The following is a 17,895-nucleotide window of genomic DNA, read 5'->3' as shown; positions in this document are numbered from 1 at the left end:
ATCCCCAAAGCTGGGCCTGATAGTACGGACCAAGCGTGCCCGAGTCGCGTGGGTTCCTGGGAGTTGTGGTTCATGAAGGTTGGCGTCTGCCAAAGCACGTGCAGGCGAGAGGCACTCTGCTGCCTCCCGGGGCAGGTGACGGAAGCACAGGACGGCGGGGTGCGCGGCTCCCCCCGGTGAAACCGAGGAGCTCCGCACAAGGAGATGTAAACACGTGGAAGGCCTGCAGGCACGCCAGCGCAGCCTGAAACCATTATTTAAGCTTCCCTTGCCAATCATTTTAAATGTTATTTTCCGGGTTTTGGGCATTGTAGGATCACAGAGCTCACTACTATAAGGTTTCTGCAGACACTTTATGGAGGTGAGCGAGCCTGGCGGTGCTCAAGGGACTCGAAAAATGTTTAGCACTTAAAATAAGAGAAAGACGCCTGCAATTTCTTTTAAAAAGTGTATTTTTAAACACGCTGAAGCGTTTCACCTCAGTAGATCAGACAATATTACGTTCTGTATCTCTAAACGGAGAGCCGTTTATTAAAAGTGACAGTTTTTCAAAGTGAACTTAAAAATGTTCATGCCCACCCACTGCCATGACACCATGGCAATAGTGCGGTAAAAGGCGTGTCAGTTGTATGCACCCTACTTGTGGCCTGGATTATTACATGCAGCAACATTGTGTTATATTAAATCGGATGCAAAAGAGGTGCATGTATTGCTCGCACCCTCAGCTCACATATTCAAAGTGCTCTGGTAAGGAAGAGCGGTAGCACTGTGAAATACAATATTTTATTATAATCATAAAATTTGGTCCAGTTGGGAAGCCAGGAAAAATCCCAAGCTTTCTAGTTCACCGTTGTGCCATTCCCAAGTCAAACAGGATTACTGTAGAAGCCATCCCAGAGTCATTGGATGATCATCCAACTACCTTAGAAGTCATTTTCTCATCATCTGACATCATCAAGCTCTTGAAGTCATCAGCAGAGTTTAGAAACTTGAGCCTGATCTGAGGATGACGTGAAAATGACCATCTGATTACTTTAGAAACTGTGGTGTTCCTGATGGTTTCAGGATGACTTTGCAATGAGTAGCTGATGACTCGACTTGACTAGACTATTTCTGATGATTTGAGGATTATTTGAAAATGAGTATCTGATTATTTTTCAAGCACTAAATTGCAATGTGGTTTAGGCATGAGGCTCCCCCTCGTTGTACTCATTTTTTAATTGGCTCAGAAGCCCCTGCACGGTGTGCAGTATGCACTATGATGTATGTGGAGAACCAATCAAAAGCAAAGTTTAAGGTCGCAACAAGAAAATAGTGATATTGTTTTCACGCTTAATCTTCCCCATTCAAAACATGCTGAATGCTTGTTGAAATCTGGGGGGTTTGAGTCCATAAGAGTAAAACTACAAGTCCCGGAATGCAATGTGTTGTATGTAAATATCATGCATGACACATAGCACATTATATTTCTGTGTCGCTCTCCATTTACTCAGATTTCTTGTTTTGACCTAATTTCCCTATTCCTGTGTAAACCATGCAGGACACAACACAATGAAAATAGTGTAGATATTTACAAAAAACAATTGAAAAAAATGAATCAGCAGCTTAACCTGAAATAACTAAGGACGTTTTAGGTGGAACACGAAAAATAAGGGTACTTTAGAGAATGTGGCATTTGGTCAGAGCTGCTGACTTTGGTTCGAGTATCTGCGTTAATTTTGCAGTCAAGTGATTTCAGCTGCTCTGTCTTTGAACGCACTTCCGGAGATGCCGGAAGTGACGTCACATGCCTGCGCCGGCCAACGTTTGTGGGAACACGGTAAAGTACAGGAAACCAATGAGGTCCAAGACAAGGAGAATAATGGCATTAATTTACATTTTCTATTACAGCTTCCATACTACTTCAAGCTCTAGTCTCACCAGTCCTTGTTGCGTGAGGTTCTGCGAGGTAAATTCATCAGCGCCAAATTGTTTTCTCGTCGAGTGTATCCAGTAATGCGATTGTGGGGCACTGTAGTTTTCTTTGTTTTCGGGATTGATTCCAGTTTCAAAATACTGTTTAAAATCTGAAGCATTCTCGTGCATTAATATTGGCTACAAAGTAATTAGAGGCTAACTTGGGAACATACTTTTAGAAGCTCAATAAATGTTTAACTTTCTGAAAAGTCGGGCGCTGCATTTGGTCTTTTAAAAAGTACCCATTACAGTTCCGTACAGCTTGAGCTGTTCATAATTACTTGGTCGCACACACTTTATAACATCGGCTGCTGCAAACTTGAACAACTGCTGACTAGTATCCCTATTTGTCCACGGTTAACAAAGTATTGTGCGTCTTTCACTTTTTCGACCTTTATTTTCTGAAAAAGTTGTACTGTCCAAAGGAGATTGTGTGATAACTCGAAATGCCTACATAGGGCAAACTTGACCTTGCTAACAATTTTATAGGTAGCCATGCGCTTCCCCACACAAACGATCTTCGAAATGGAGTGCTGTGGCTTTTTCCAGGTCCTGTCTTGCAGTCGCTATTTGCAGCACAACCTTCTGGTATCAGCATGTTTCTCAACTGGCACAGGCTGTGCCCTTGGCAAAGGTCCTACTCCTGGATTGTGGTTTCAGCATTGCAAACAACAAACTGGTGAGCAACGGTGGCAAAACAGTATATGATTTTCTATTCATTCCGTTATGCTGGTATCTCAATATTTAGTGAGCTGTGTGGAGCCCTTTTTTTGAGCTGATGTAATAAATTACACAGAGGGCTTAGCACCCTGCTCCATACTCAAGACCTTTGCCTCAAAAATATGCTATTTTCCAGTCTTGCCGGAGACAGTAGGGTGAGGCGCCAGTCACCAGATCCTGGCTATTGCTGCAGCCCCAGATCCGTTTTCACAAAATAAACCAGACAGCTGTTTGTATCTCCTAATCTCTGCCATGAAGTAATTAAAATGCCAATGTGTGCCAAAACACGTTCAGTTGAACATGTCCAGTGGTTTTAAAAAAGTGTTGGAATATTTTTATACTTGTACACAGTAAATATAGATCCTTTTTACATGTGTGAGCTCAACTTACTGTTCCTCATCTTCATATTTTGTTTGCGCTTTCTGTTCATGTCTGTTATGCAACTTGTTTTAAAGATATAGTTGAGGCCACTGAGAGATAATAAGTTTATTAGTTAATTAAAACCATAAAACCTTTCCTTCCACGTAAACAATAACAGAACAATTTTAGTTCAAAAAGACAATTACAGTTCTTTGGCTTAGGGTGAAATGGTAAGTAAAATTTCCTTCCACATAATTTTTTTTAGAAAAGACATACTAGTGCTATAAGGTATTGATAATAGGGCAACAGAATAATCTTATTGAAGGTAAGAAAAAATACAGCGCAAAATAAAATCTTGTGATTAAAATGAAATGATATATGAAGTTTTCCTTCCACAAAGAAATATAAACAGTAACCCAATGAGGTATTGGTAAAAATAGTGCAAAGTGGGAAGAGACTTTCTATCGATTTTATTTACCCCTACTTAAGTCTGGTTTTTGGTACCAGACTTTATTATGACATAAGCTAAACAACCCAATGGACTACCTAGGAGCCTTCCCTTCTTTAAGATGTTCAATGCGGGTTATAGGGATTTCGCTATCGTTTCAGCCCTCCCTCTGAGTTGGTTATTTCGAGAGGCTGTGGTTTTTAGAGTGAAAATTTCCAAAAATTGAACCAGCCTAATGTTCAATATTGTATTTCGAGGGTTAAAGGCTGCAATTAATGCTTGTCTGCAAGATCTAATTTTTAAACCGTTAAATTCTTTTTTTAGTAAGAGTCTCCTTTCAGCCGCCAGGGCTGGGCAAATGCAGACCACATGCATCAGGTTTTCATCTGCTAGATGACAGAGACGGCACTCCAGGGAGCCTACTTGCCGCTCCTTCTTCCATTTTGGCGTGAGGTCTAAAGTAGGGACTTCACCCAGCCTAAGTCTGAGAAAGGATTGCTTGATTTTCCTTGAGTAGGGGCCAGCCATAAGTGGTGATTCTTTAAATGTTTTGTAGGAGTTAAGAATCAACCAACTATGCTCCCTTTTGGCCAATGAGATCTTATCGTCTATCAAGCTCTGTAATTTACTTGCTTTATTCACTGCTTTATTGAAAATGGGGATGGGTAGAGACCGGTTCCATACATCATCTAAGTTCAAAAGATTCTTACTTTTTTCTAGATACCTTATGTAGTTGGGGTTCCCTCTTTCTAGGATAATTTCCTGCCAGACTAGATTGGCTAAAGACCCTTTTGAAGCGCGACTCAGTTTGTAGCAACATTTAATGTATGCTGCCGGTCGGGCTAACGACTGTTTGACCAGCATAAATTCCAATCTGACCTGGGCTGGCGATGCACGTCCGGGCAGCCGAAAAACGCGCTTATAGGTTTTTATCAGAAGTTTATCCAGAAGACCTACTTCCATCCCCCTCATTATTTCGGTCCCATAGGTAATAGATGGAAGTAGTTTCGCTCTCATTACAGCTGTTAATGGGTTCAGAGCATGACCACAGATTGAGATTGCTAGCTTGCAAAAGGCGTAAGTAAGGGCCACTGGAATATTGTGATTTTTTTTCTGCTACTTTGTTTGCTGCATAAATATGGATTTGCCACATAATCTATCATCTTCCGCACGGGTAGTACATTTTTACCAAAACATTATCTTCTAGCTCGAACAGTTCAAATGTTACTAAGAACATAGTCAGTTCTGTTGCCACGCAATAGATAAGCCCTTTGGAAAGATTGAAGGCCACCTTTCTATTGCTGCATTTGACAACAGACTAGTACTAATAATCTGAAACCTCTGCTCTGATAGTGCTACCATCTATAAAGTGACAAAATAATGAGATATTACAAAATGTGCTGCATTATGCCACGTAACTTGGATTTTCTTATGGCAAAACTTTGTCCTTCCTGCCACTTAATTTCAGTGGCCCGAGGTATAGTATGCTTTGAAATGTACAGGTTCACGTGAATAGATAAGCCCATGAAACTTCTGACATTGTCTTGTACATAAAAATTAAAAAATGTAGAGCCCGCCCATAATTTACCTTTACTTAGCATTGGCTGGCTCCCACGTCACTTTTGTTTCCTTGCTTCGTGGTGGTCAGCTCCTCCTTCTTCCTACTGGGCTTCAAGTCTTCATCCTGCAGTGGAGCCTGGCAGTTACTGTCTACAAGCCATTCTTCTGTTCACTAAATGCGGAGCCCTAAGTACTTAATTGTGACCAATTCATGACACAGGGAGTGCCCAAATGCAACAGGTTTGGCCACCTCTGTAGTGATAGGATACGCACAGGGACTTCTTTCAGTAGACCTGAGACTGCACCAAAGTGCTCCGAGGCTCTAAAAAACCCCTGCACATCTTCAGTCATGAATCCCATAAATAGCATCATATAGCAGTAGGTTGGGGGCAGTGCCATTAATCACAAGCCCGTAACAGTGGGCGTTCTGACCCAGGACATTGGCCAGTGGTTATAATGCTATCACAAATAATACAGATGAGAGCTGGCAGCTCCTACCAACCGCATAACAGAATTGAAACCACCAGTTTTCACTCAGGCCATCAGGTTTATGTACTGCAAGTATATTTGATGAAGCCACTTCCGCAGCTGGACAGAATTGTTATTGGGTTTAAAAAAAAAATGTTTTTCAACTCTTTATGATTTATCAATACATTTCTCATTGACACTTGGGGAACCATAACATTGTGACAGTTTTTTGGTAATAAATTAGGTTCCCAGTAGCACTCTATCCTCCTCTTCAAGGGAACACATAATTTTTCATGTAAAACAAAGACAAATTAGTGATGTTCCCTTGGTGTATTATGTCAGCACCCTGATTGGTAGTATCCAAAATCATCATTTATTTGTGTTGTGTTATTTTATTAATCACACAGTTACTCTGGAACTTCAGCAAAGTGAGTTATTGTGATGGGAACAGGGTTATGGTGTTGTGAATTCACTTCCTGGCAAGATTCAGGGTCAAAGGTCATAACATCTTTTTCTGTGATGTGACTGAAATTAAAAGGTGTTGAATACTGCTTCCCCTACCCAGGGCATTTTGGCGAATCAACAACAGTGGTGAGCAGCAGGAACAGTGGAGATAGGTGTGGAAGGGAGGCACAGAAGGCATGGAGAGAGAAATAGTGGCAGGGAGAAATAGTGAAAATGGACTGGAAAGAAACAGCAAGGAGAGGCAGAGTAATCATAGGAGGATCTTGAGACATGAAGGCATGAAAGCTCAATTGAAATATTAATTTAATTGCTTCATATAAATTGATGCAGCTGGGATCAATGTTGGGGTGATACAGAGTATGGGTTGTGTTGTGCCTGCATGTTATGCTTCTAAACACAGCAGACTTCAGTGAATTCTGCATTGTGCAGCACCAGAGTATGGAGGTAAGAAAGTGGAGGTTGAGGGCTCCATTCTCATGCCAGATGTGCACAGGAAAGGGCCTGTGTGCAGAAGTGCCCCAGCACTGGATGCATTACTTTAGTTTCTTTTTTGCATGAGCGAGATGTCAACCCACCTCCACAGTAATTGACACCACAGGCATCTATGCAATATTACCTTAAGAGCCCTGTAAAATGTAAAGCTTGAAAACTGTGGTAAAGTTAATCTAAAAGACTTCAAAGGAACTTCGTATCAGCTGCATCATTTTGTAGGCAGACGAGCCATGCATGTGTGTACCAACAACATGACTCAGCTCTTTTTTTCTTTTTATTAGATTGTTAAAAAGACAAAATCAATCAATTTTGTTTAGAGTATTGGGGAGGGGCAACAGAGGGGGGATCAAAGCAATGGAGGAAGGAGGATGAGAAGGCAGAAGTAACATGGGAAGCGTAAGTGGGGCGGGGGGAGCAACACAGGCGGATGCAAGCGGAAGCAAAATAGGGGAGTTCATGAAATTTGTGTGGAAGGACGATAGCTACATATGTACTACACTGTTCACACCTGCTGTCCACTGTGTTCATCCACTCTCTACCCTGTACCTATGTCCTCTGCATCCACTCTTCAAAATATACATACACTCTCTGACTCTCACATGAATTGTCCACCCTTTGTCTGCCCTCCATCCACAAGATGCACTCTCTACCCTATTCATGCACACCCTGTACACCCACTCTCCACCCTGTATTTTCATTCTCTGTTGTCTACACTCTTGTGTTCTTCACACCCATACAACAAATGCAGTGCAGGCTCTACCCTGTAGATCCACTCTCAATGGTCGACGTCCTCTCTCTACATTGCACATCTACTCTCCTAACCATCTCATCAGGCTGCATAGCTGCTTTTATCCTCATTATCTGCTTCACCTTGTACTCTTGGTGTCAGCCCTATACCTACCCTCTCTATGCTAAATGTCCACTTTCTAAACTTTCTCTTCACTTCCATGTGTGGTCTTCACATGCACTTTCAACAATACATCCATTGTCCACTCTCTGAATCTGTTCTCCACCCTTCACATCCATTCAGAGCCATCTGCATCCACTATCCAAGTCTCACCTCAACTCTCCATGCACTTCTGCTATCTACATCCAATCCTTCCTCTCCTCAAGCACTACCTTAACTCTCCACTCTATACATTTGCTTCTTACGTTAGATTCCTCATCCATAATACTCTCCAGCCTATGCATTTGACCTCTAAATGTGCTCATCATCCAGTACTTGCACTGTGCCCTCCACATTCTGTACTCTTCCCTCCAACATCTGCATGCCAACCTGTGTATATGTCCACCACATTCCTCAAGTTCACAGTTGCTCTCTTGTCAACCTTTGCTCCCTGCTCCTTACAACCACTCTGCCCTGTACATCCACTCCCTGCCCTGTACGTGCACTCTAAACAATCTATATGCACTCTACAACCTGCATTTGCCCGTTTTATCCTGTCCAAATGCTCTCCATTTCTAAGATGCACTCTCCATGCTCACCCACTGTGTTCCGCATATATTCTCCATTACCATTTTCCTTGCAATGTAGGCACTACCATCTCTCTCCACCCTATACACCTGCAGTCCACCTCCACTTTCCAAACCCCTTAACCACACAGTATATCAGCTCTCCACCATGATCATCTACTTCACACTGTAACTCTGCTCATCTGACTACTAACTGTGCTCCCCTCTATATCGGCTGTTCTACCTCTAAATAATCTAAATTGACCTACCATATGCAGCCTCTACGATCCATGTCTGCTCCTTTCCCTCCATTGTGCATTCATTGTCACTCTCTATTTCCACCCTCTAAATGTGTTCTCCACCCTACACATACACTGTAACCCCTCTCTATCAATTCTCTAAGTCCCACCTCTGCTGTCCATCATGTACATTGGCTCGCCATGTGCATGATTGATTTTCCCCATCCTCTCTCTGCACACCATATCTTCACTCTGTGCAATACATAGGCTCTTGGCCCTCTACTTCCTACACCAACACCGTTTATCCTTTTCGTACATTGGCTCTCCACCCTTGTCATACATAAACACTCTGATTGACATATACACTCTTCACCCAGCACATTTAACCCCTACGTCTGCTCTTATATAGTTCTCAGCACATGCCCTCTCCAACCTCCAGTTGTGCTTGCCACCCTGTACAAAAAACACTTGAGCTTCCAAATATGTTTTCTACCCTCCTTGTTACCTTTCTACTCATTACTTGCTATCTTCACCATTTACATTCTCTGTACTCAGTAGTTCCCTTTTCACCCTCCTCATGCTGTTTCTACTATGCACAAGTACCCTCTTCCTTCTATATGTCTGCCCATGAGTCACAGCCTTCTGTCTATATAGGCTGTACAGACTCTACATCCATTTTATACCCTTACACCTGCACTATACAGCTCGCATCTACCATCTATGTTGCAATGCCACTATTCATATCTGCTCATCACATTAACTTACTATACGTTTTATATCAGCTTTGACACCTGCTCATCCTCTCTCCTTCAGATATCTCCACATATCTCCACTCCACATGCGTGCTACATTCTTTACATGCACTCCCCACATTCACTTTTGTTTGCATGTTTGATCTCTACTATCCACATGTGTATTCTACCCAGCACTTGCACTGCTAGTTTATACACATTGTTCACCCACTGTATCCACTATATACATCTGTTGTTTACCTCACATATCTGATTTAAGCTTTCTGCATCCACTCTCCAAGTTTCATATCCTCTCTGAATCCTGTACATCTGTTCTTGACGAGCAACTCCAAATACCACTTCTACTCTCCACGCACCACATCCACCTCTCCACCACCGTATCTGCTAAATACTAAACTCACCGACTCCTAGCCCTTTTCATTCTCTCTCCCCATTACAAATGATAGTAATACCATGTAAGTTCCCTCTTTGTGAACTTTCTAACCTTTAAATTCACCCTCTACATCCACTCTTTCCCACTATATCAGCTTTCCATCTCCACTAAACATCCATTGACACTCCACTTTTGCTCACCTATAGCTTCCAAAATCACTCTCTATTTATCTCTTGAAACTGCTGTATAGCTGCTAGCCCCCACTTCAGATCTGACCTTCAGTTATGCTCTTCACAGGAGCTCTCCATATCCACTCTCAGCATCCACTATGTCCTGGGCTCTTTGCATGCACTCTTCACATCTCCTATCCAAATCTGCTCTGCACAACACATTTCACACACGATATCCTTACTCTTCTGTCCTGTGCTGCACTGTTCTACCATCCACAAACAGGACTCAACACTAGACGTATGTGGCCTTAGCATGATATTTATACACCTGCAGTCCCATGCTTTTTTCCCCCACTACATGTTAATATCTTCTCTCCGCAGTCAGCCTTTGCTTTCTACATAGACTTTTCACATGAATATCCTCTTACACCGTATAGTTGCATAGTTCAATATCCATTTACACTAAAAGCCCATTCCTAGTCACAACAAAAATTGTACCATTTCCAACTGTGATTTAGAACACTTCTCACTGCTTGCCTTACTAACTGCCACACATGTAACTGTCACTACTTACAACTCCACAGTCCATCACCCACACTTACCTATAGTACTCAATCATCAAAAGCAACTTAAGCCATATGCTTACCAATACAGCACCACCCACAGCACATCTTAATAAACCACTCTCACGAGCACTTGCCAACAGATAATTAGAATACCACTTGGGACACCCTGTACTCTTCGAAAGCAGAAAATACCAGGGCACTCCAAATAATAAGTCCACAGTATGCAGAAATCCAAAACGTTTTAATTCCTTATGTTGGAAAAAAATAGACACATCAATTTTCAGAGACAGCCAACACGTGTTTCGTCCAACAGGACTTTTTCAAGGCATGTAACTGGATAAATTACTGAGTCCAAATGATGTCTCTTATTCAACAGGAAAACGTGGGTCCTGTATGATGAGTAGGCTGTATATGCCAACTATCCGAAGTATTAAGAGTTGTGCGTGGCAGGGCCCTGATAAGCCCAAACACCTCAGTAAGATCCATTCCAATTATGCCAGCTCAGGCGAGTACACCCAAAGCATCCGCGTTCTTCGACTACCACTGATATCACTTATTCAAACTTCATTCGTCATAGCATTATTCACAGCAAACAGCCATTGTAAAGACCACCATTTTCCACATTGCTCACACCTACTCAGTACTCACACTGTACCGATCACCTACACAACATCATAAACGTGCAAGCCCATACACACCAAAGCCATTCACAATATAACTCTCAGGTGTCACCCTACTGCATAGAGTATATTGCCCACTCATCCAACTCAGAGTTCATATGAAGTCCACTCACAATACTTAGAAACACTCTCTCATCCCTAGCTCCTCAGTGCTGCTCTACGCATCTGTGAAATTAACATAATAGTTTCAATTTAGAGAAAAAAATGATACTATACATCACAGAACGCTGCTGCAAATCCCTTTAAATTAGGAATGATGTATGAAAATGTGATTTGTATGTTATTTCTAAATTTATGGTATCACAGTTAGTAGTTGCTGTGATAAGTTACTAGAATTGTAGTATTACCACTACATTGTGTCTGGAAGATGTTTGATATACACTAATTGGGGGGCCCTTTTTGCTTACTAGTATACTCCAGTGCTATTCAAGTCTACAGGAACTACTGTGGGAGGGAGACCTATCAATCACAAAAAGTGACAGTGACGCAAACATCATGGAATCATGTCATAGTAGCCTATTCAGAAGCATTTGGGGTGCTAAAGTAATAAGTGACATCCAGAAGTGCTCATAAAGTCATTTTGAAGTAGTACAAAGAAATCCTGAAGTAATGATGAAGTCCTCATGGAGTAATCTAACCCCATCCCCTAGGTGTCATGGAATCATCATGAAGTAATCTGCTCTTATCCCCTAGTTGTCATGGAGTCATCATGAAGTAATCTGCTCTTATCCCCTAGTTGTCATGGAGTCATCATGAAGTAATCTGCACTCATCCCCTAGCTGTCATTGAGTCATATTTAAGTAATCTGCTGTCATTCCTTTGTTGTCCTGGAGTCATCTTGAAGTAATCTGCTGTCATCCTCTAGTTGTCATGGAGTCATCATGAAGCAATCTGCACTCAGCACCTAGCTGTCATGGAGTCATCCTGTAGTCTTTAAAGATAATCACACATTTTTCAAGGAAGTAATCAGAAGGCCATCCTGTAGTAGTTACTGTGATGACTATGGAGTCATCTCATTTAAATATTTCGCCCTATGGGCATACTTCAGGATGGTTTCGGATGACATCACTGGATAATTACAGGAATAGCCCAGCTAAAGTCATCAGATGACTTCAAAATGACTCCAGGAAGATCTTCCTTTTTGACTTGGGTTCAGCTCCTAGAGGAACATCTCTTTCCCCCCTGTTTTAAGTCAGAGGTTAATGTTTTTTTTTTCTTTACATCTTGGTACATTAGGATAAAGCGTGGGTTGCAGGCAGAAGCCCTACGAAAGTTCGGTTTGTTTTGGACTTGTGTCCATGAGGACCTCAAGCTGAACCAGAGCCAGGCAAGTGGCAGCTTTCAGTGGCTCGCCCACCTCTAATATTTTATATTTGTATAGTTGAAGGGTATATTATACCTGCCATTACTTGAGACAGGTAAGCGGGGAAGTAAGACAAATAATCAGGGCATACAATTCCTCTACTGAATTGCATTGAAGAGGAGAGACTAGTAAGTGGGTGAAACCTAAAAAAAAAAGTATCATAATTCACTAAATGTAGTTTCCTGCCTAAATCTGGAGTTTTGCATTACTGATCTATCCATAAGTGTACTGAATAAGCCTTTAAACATGTTCAAGGAAGAATATACACTTGTAAACAGCAAGAAATAGGATGGGCATATATTGAGTTTTATAATGATGCACTGGGGTGAACTCAAGAGAAGCAGCATACACTATATAAAGTACAGGAACAGAATGTGCACAATTAGACAATGGCATGCAGTGATAAGGGCATTTTGAATGAAATATAAGCACATTTGGTTATAACTATTTTAGTGTGTGAAGTATTTAGACTGGGACTCATAGGTGATCGGCTAGGTTGGATTTATAAATGGGAGGTGAGGAAGCATGTTTTATATCATTGGGCACGGTATTCCATACCCTGGGGACAGTCCAGCAGAAGATATGCTTGAGAGTGGATGTGTTTTTAGGTCATGTCTGAGACAGAGCATGCGTTGTTGCTTGCAAGACATTTTGTTAGCTGAAAGGGGCTTAGAGCCCTTCAGTTGCTTAGCACTGGTTAGCTTTGTCACTCTTACTTACTTGCTGGCTTTTGTTTGGTGAGCGCTTTCTGGCCTGGATACTTTTTTCTTCTACTTGCAGCACCCACTAGGAGTGCATGTGTTTGTAAGTTGTATTCCTGCTGGTCTCATTCTGCGCTGTTGCTTTCACCTACTCCCTTCTTGTTGTCTGCCATGTTGGCCCTTGATCCCACCCTCCTTCCCATTGTTCGTCATGTTTCCCTTTTATACTCACTGTACGAAATTGCAGCATTAATTGAGGAAGTGAATACTTACCTGAAGCAATCACAACAAATCCTCTCAGGGTGAGGCCTTAAAGTCACTAAATTAACCAGAGCTCAACCTCCCAGTAGCTACGGCACAGAACAGACAGGCTTTACTTAAGGCAATGTGTGACAAATTTATGCAGTACTAAAACAATAGTAAAGTCAAAATTCAAAACAATAAAAATTCCAAAATGTGTTAGAAAATTAGGGGAACGTTAAATAAACAAAATGACAATAATCCAATCAGGAGAACCAGAGATATGATTTTTTTAAAGTTTTTAACTAAAAATAACACAAAGATGTGCAAAGTGGCAAAGATAGTCATTAGTCGCAGGAGAACAGGATCGAGGCACAACTTGACACTGACCACAATGAAGTGCAAGTTAGATGCACCAACCAGGTTCACCCTTGGAAAAAGATTTTACCCTCTGACTTCAGTCCGTTAAGTGCCAATCTTCCATGGGAGTACACTTCTAAAGCCCCTCAGGACCTCACAGGGGGCATTTAGAGACTCGAAGAGTGTCGGGCTGAGGCCAAAAGGAGGTCCAGTGCAAGTCCGATTGCCACTGGTCAGCCGAGCATTTCCAGGAAAAGGCTTCTTGCAGCTTGTTTTGTCTCTGTAACATTTACAGAAGGACAGCCTAATGACTGTTGGAGTCCACTTCTTTGTCCTTTTTACAAGAGAGAGAGAGATCGAGGATGTCTAGCCGTCAAGGCTTGTCTCATGTTGTAGACAGAAGGTTCAGTCCTTTTCTGATCTTCCCCAGGTCCAGAAGTGTTCTGAAGTGGTTGTCTTGAGATGCCACATTTATGCCTGGCACGAGCTAGTGCGTGGGAATAACCCATGGGGATGCCGGACCAATGGGGTAAAGGTTCCCAGAGCCAACCCCACCCACATCAGGAATTTTCAAGGTAACTTAAGTCTTCTCCCTCACTAACCTTGGGCTGCGAGGGCAGTGGGGATAGGATGGAGGGCTTGCATGCTGTGGTAATCATAGTTTCCTTCCACATTTAACACTAACATTCAGATTTAGGCAGGTCCTGTGCTCCCAACAAATTCAGAGACAAAAGTCTGGTAGAACAAAGTTGAGTTTTAGCAACCAGACCTTGAATATACAGAAATTGTTTTCATCCTTTGAAGTATGCCCCAAATGTTATATGTAAACCAGACAGATCTGTCAAACAGGATGTGACACCGTAATGTCAAAAAGAGGCTTTCTATGATTGGCGCCTGATTGGCTGTGGTGGGTACTACTGGACGGCGCCGCCCAAATGTCAGCTAACATTTTCCTGTGATAGAGGAGGCCTCTTTGAAATGTGCCTCAAGTGTCGTATGAAAAACCCCAGCAAACCTGTCAAGGAGGCTGTGACATCTGAGCAGGACCTGAGAGTTTAATGCCAAAGAGGATCATCCGAGCCTCTCCTGCATATTCTGTCAGATTCAGATGGGTCATTTCTTCCCATTCAGGTCAGACTATTATCTGCTCCTGGGAGCAAATTCACACGTCAGTCACACTGTTTAAATGCTAATTACTGCACATTTTAACTGGATTTTTAATAACTATTGAAAATAGCTGTTCAGTTATTTTTCTAGGCACTCTCAATACTCATCTACAGTATTCATTTTTGTAATATTATGTACCAGTGCTTCGCTATAGAACAGCCAACCCTGTTACAGTGTCGGTGAGGAATCTGCAGTTAGATAGCCTCTCTACCAAAAAAGAGCATTATTGAAGGTAAGTAACTTATTTTTCTGATGAAGACTTCTAACCACGTATTTTCTGAATAGCTAACAAAGCAGTACCTTCCAGGAGAGGGGTTTCTGAATGGGCTCAAACCAAAAAGTCCTAAAGAATCCAGCTGGAGAAATTCCATTCTTGGCTGATCTAGCTGTCCAGACAGTAGTGCACATATGAAGTTATGCCCCTGTAGCAGCCTGGCAAATGTCCAGAACAGGCACCCCCCCCATGCCAACGTAGTGGTGGCAGCCTTCACTCTGGTAAAATGAACCTGTTAACCTGCATGGGGGTGTTTTGTTTTGCCAATGAATACCAGTTTTTAATGCAGAATATAATCACACAAAATATGGTCCTTTTCTACACAGCCTTGCCTTTCTCTGATCATGTCAATCCAAAAAAAGAGCTGATCATCCACCTGGTGTTCTCTGGTATGATCAGTGTAGAAGCTGAGAGCTCTTTTCGGATCCAACCTGTGAAGTCTCTCCTCCTCCTTAGAGGGGTGAGGCTGAGCAAAGAACGGTGGAAGAGTAAAGCTCTTACAAACAAGAAATGGGGTCATTACTTTTGAAAGGAAGGAGGCTCGGGTCTGTGGAACTAGTTTTTCTGGGTAGAAAGTGGTGTAGGACGGGCTGACAGACAGGGCCAGTAACTCACTCACATCACTGTTGTTATGGCAACAAGTAGAATTGTCTCAAGGGTGAGGTGCAGGTGAGAAAAACTGTGTAAATGCTCAAAGGGTGCACACATGAGGAATGTGAGGACCAAACTGAAATTCTTTCATACCATAATAAACAGAGAAGGGAGAAACCTGTATTGTAACGCCTTAAGGAAATGCATCACAACTGGTGGCTTGAACAATGGGGATGCATTTGAGAAGATATTAGCTTAGATTTAGCCAATTCTTTGTAGTACAGTAACAAATAATTTGCAATTCAAAACCAATTTAGAAGGACCTCTAATTGGCTGCCCTATGCAAATCAAGCATATCTTTCAAACAATCAAGCTATCCAGCAGAGGTTTCTCCTTTGATCTGTTTGCAATTATTAATCTTGGCCCATTCATTTTTCACAGGACATGCATCAATAATAGCGTTTACTAGTGCATTTTCAGCAGCAATAAGAGTATCTACATCAACTGATGCCTGTCATAGCCGAAAGGCCTTATACAATAATCAATCTTTTACTTTGCTTAGTATAATGATACTTAACAGTTAATTGACATCAGCCCAGTTAGGTTATTAAAGAAATAAGTTACTTATCTGTAACTCCGGTTCTCCAGCATTGATATCTTTCATAGATTCACTAGGTTAGTTGGGGACCAGGGGACATGGACAGTGATGAACCCTCTGTGCTACCATAGATAGTCAAAACTGCCACTAGACAAAACCCCAACCTCTCTCAAGCAGCTAGATTAATCACTAGAGTTATCTTGGCACTTTTATTGTTGCCTAAAAACTGTTGTAAATACAAAGAACTCTGAAGTGCTTTTAAAACTGCTGCACTGCTACAAAACGGCCCCCAGTAACAAAAGCAGCCCCCACCCTCCAGACGAAACCCCCGATGCCCAGTGCGGCCAATCCAGCCTTGGTGGTGAGGTGGTCAGTCCAGGTGTCAGGGACATGCATTGGATTGAATGTGGGCTTGGTGTCCAAGGTGTTAAGGAGTTCTTAGGAGGGACTCTTTAACTTTCTTGGTGGTAGAATCTCAGGGACGATTGACGGTTCTAAGGAACCACAGTAGGTATATTTTGGCAAGACAGTTCAAGAGGTCTGAGATTTCTCTGGTGAAGTCCTTGCTGCTGGATCCGTAGACAGGAATAAAGGAGGCAGGCTAGACACAGAGACTGGAAGGTGAGGAGTTCTCATTGTTTGAGTGTTGCAGGTTCACTAAGGGTACAAGGTCGGCTAAACTTATGAAACACAGGAAATCTACTACCTGCCTTACGCATGAGATCTGCCCACTGTAGCTTGTGGGATGGAGACACTGAATGTTTAGTGGTTGTGGACATGGACCTAGTTTCTGTAATGAAAACAATGAAGAGTGTGCCTAGCTTGATATTTGGTAATGTCTCTGATGCTAAGGGGCATGGAGAACTGCCAGAGGTGTATTGATGAGCACAAGAAGGAAGGTGTGTTCATGTGGGTTAGGTATATGTACTTGGGAATAGAATGTGGATAAGAGTTTAGAAGTTTGCTAAGCGATTGTCGTGTTAGTATATGTGTGTGGTCTTGGTCTGAGTGTGGGACTCAGTTAGGGGTTGTGCTGGTTAAGGCTAGCAACTGTCACTTCAACTTTGGTGGCCTCAAGGTGGCTTCTGTACCCAGACATTTCTCCAAAGATTGTTTCTCTCAAGCAATAAATATATGTGCTCACCAGAATATGTCACCTGAGTCCATCTCTTTCAAATGTCCTTGACAAATCAGGCAAGATCACACTGTGATCCCTGATCGGAGAGTCATGTCATGTTTTATGACATATACATAGAACTGGGAGTGGGATGCTGTACCCCCGTTGTGTGTCATGTGTACCTCTGCCACTGCTTTGATCCAGGTAACGTAGGTATAGTTTGCATGCATTATGTGCTGAACAGGGGTAATATTCAAATTTGCACTATGGCCATAGCTGTAACTGAGGGATACAAGTGATACCTTCCCTTGTAAGATCTGTACATACAAGGGTAGTACGCTTAATTTACTAACATTGGAACCCTGATTCGACTCAGGCAGTAAAGCAGCCAAAACGTATTTCATCCCTTTGAGCATCTGTTTCTTAATTCATCAGCATCACTGGCACACCAAGAAGCACACTGGAATATTTAAGCAAAATGCACATGCACTGGAAGAATTTTAGCATAATATGGGCACAGGCTAACATATATATTTGTCTGCATGAAAATAAAGCACAGTGCTTTCAATTTGGTAGCAATGGGGGTATTTGGTCGGCACCTTTTGTTTCTGTGTATGGAACTTTTGTTCAAAGAATGCTCTTGGGACTACCATGGTGCTTCAGATCAGATCTGCTACTGTTCTACCTGGGAGGGTGGCCCAATGACTATAACACTTGCACTAACAAATGCAGTGATCTGAAGGTCAAAAGTTGGAGTATTAGCGCGGCCGCACTCAAGCTTAC

The 17,895-nt window shown here is 42.2% G+C and overlaps 1 long non-coding RNA gene across 3 annotated transcripts in view; it reads left to right on the top strand.

Moving 5' to 3' along the window:
- Nucleotides 1-1,789: 1,789 nt before the first annotated feature.
- Nucleotides 1,790-17,895, top strand: part of LOC138260960 (uncharacterized) — a 112,208-nt gene continuing 96,102 nt past the window's right edge. For 2 of the 3 annotated variants that reach the window (XR_011199035.1, XR_011199032.1), the window contains exons 1-2: nt 1,790-1,948; nt 2,446-2,635. This is a non-coding gene — a long non-coding RNA (uncharacterized lncRNA). Of the gene's footprint in view, nt 1,949-2,445; nt 2,636-11,937; nt 12,029-17,895 lie in introns of all 3 variants that reach the window. The other variant, XR_011199034.1, reaches the window with a different exon arrangement.

This window comes from Pleurodeles waltl, chromosome 10 (genome assembly GCF_031143425.1).
Source record: "Pleurodeles waltl isolate 20211129_DDA chromosome 10, aPleWal1.hap1.20221129, whole genome shotgun sequence".
Taxonomy (NCBI): Eukaryota; Metazoa; Chordata; class Amphibia; order Caudata; family Salamandridae; genus Pleurodeles; species Pleurodeles waltl.
Note: the sequence above shows the minus strand (reverse complement) of the source record. Positions and strands in the feature narration are given on the sequence as shown.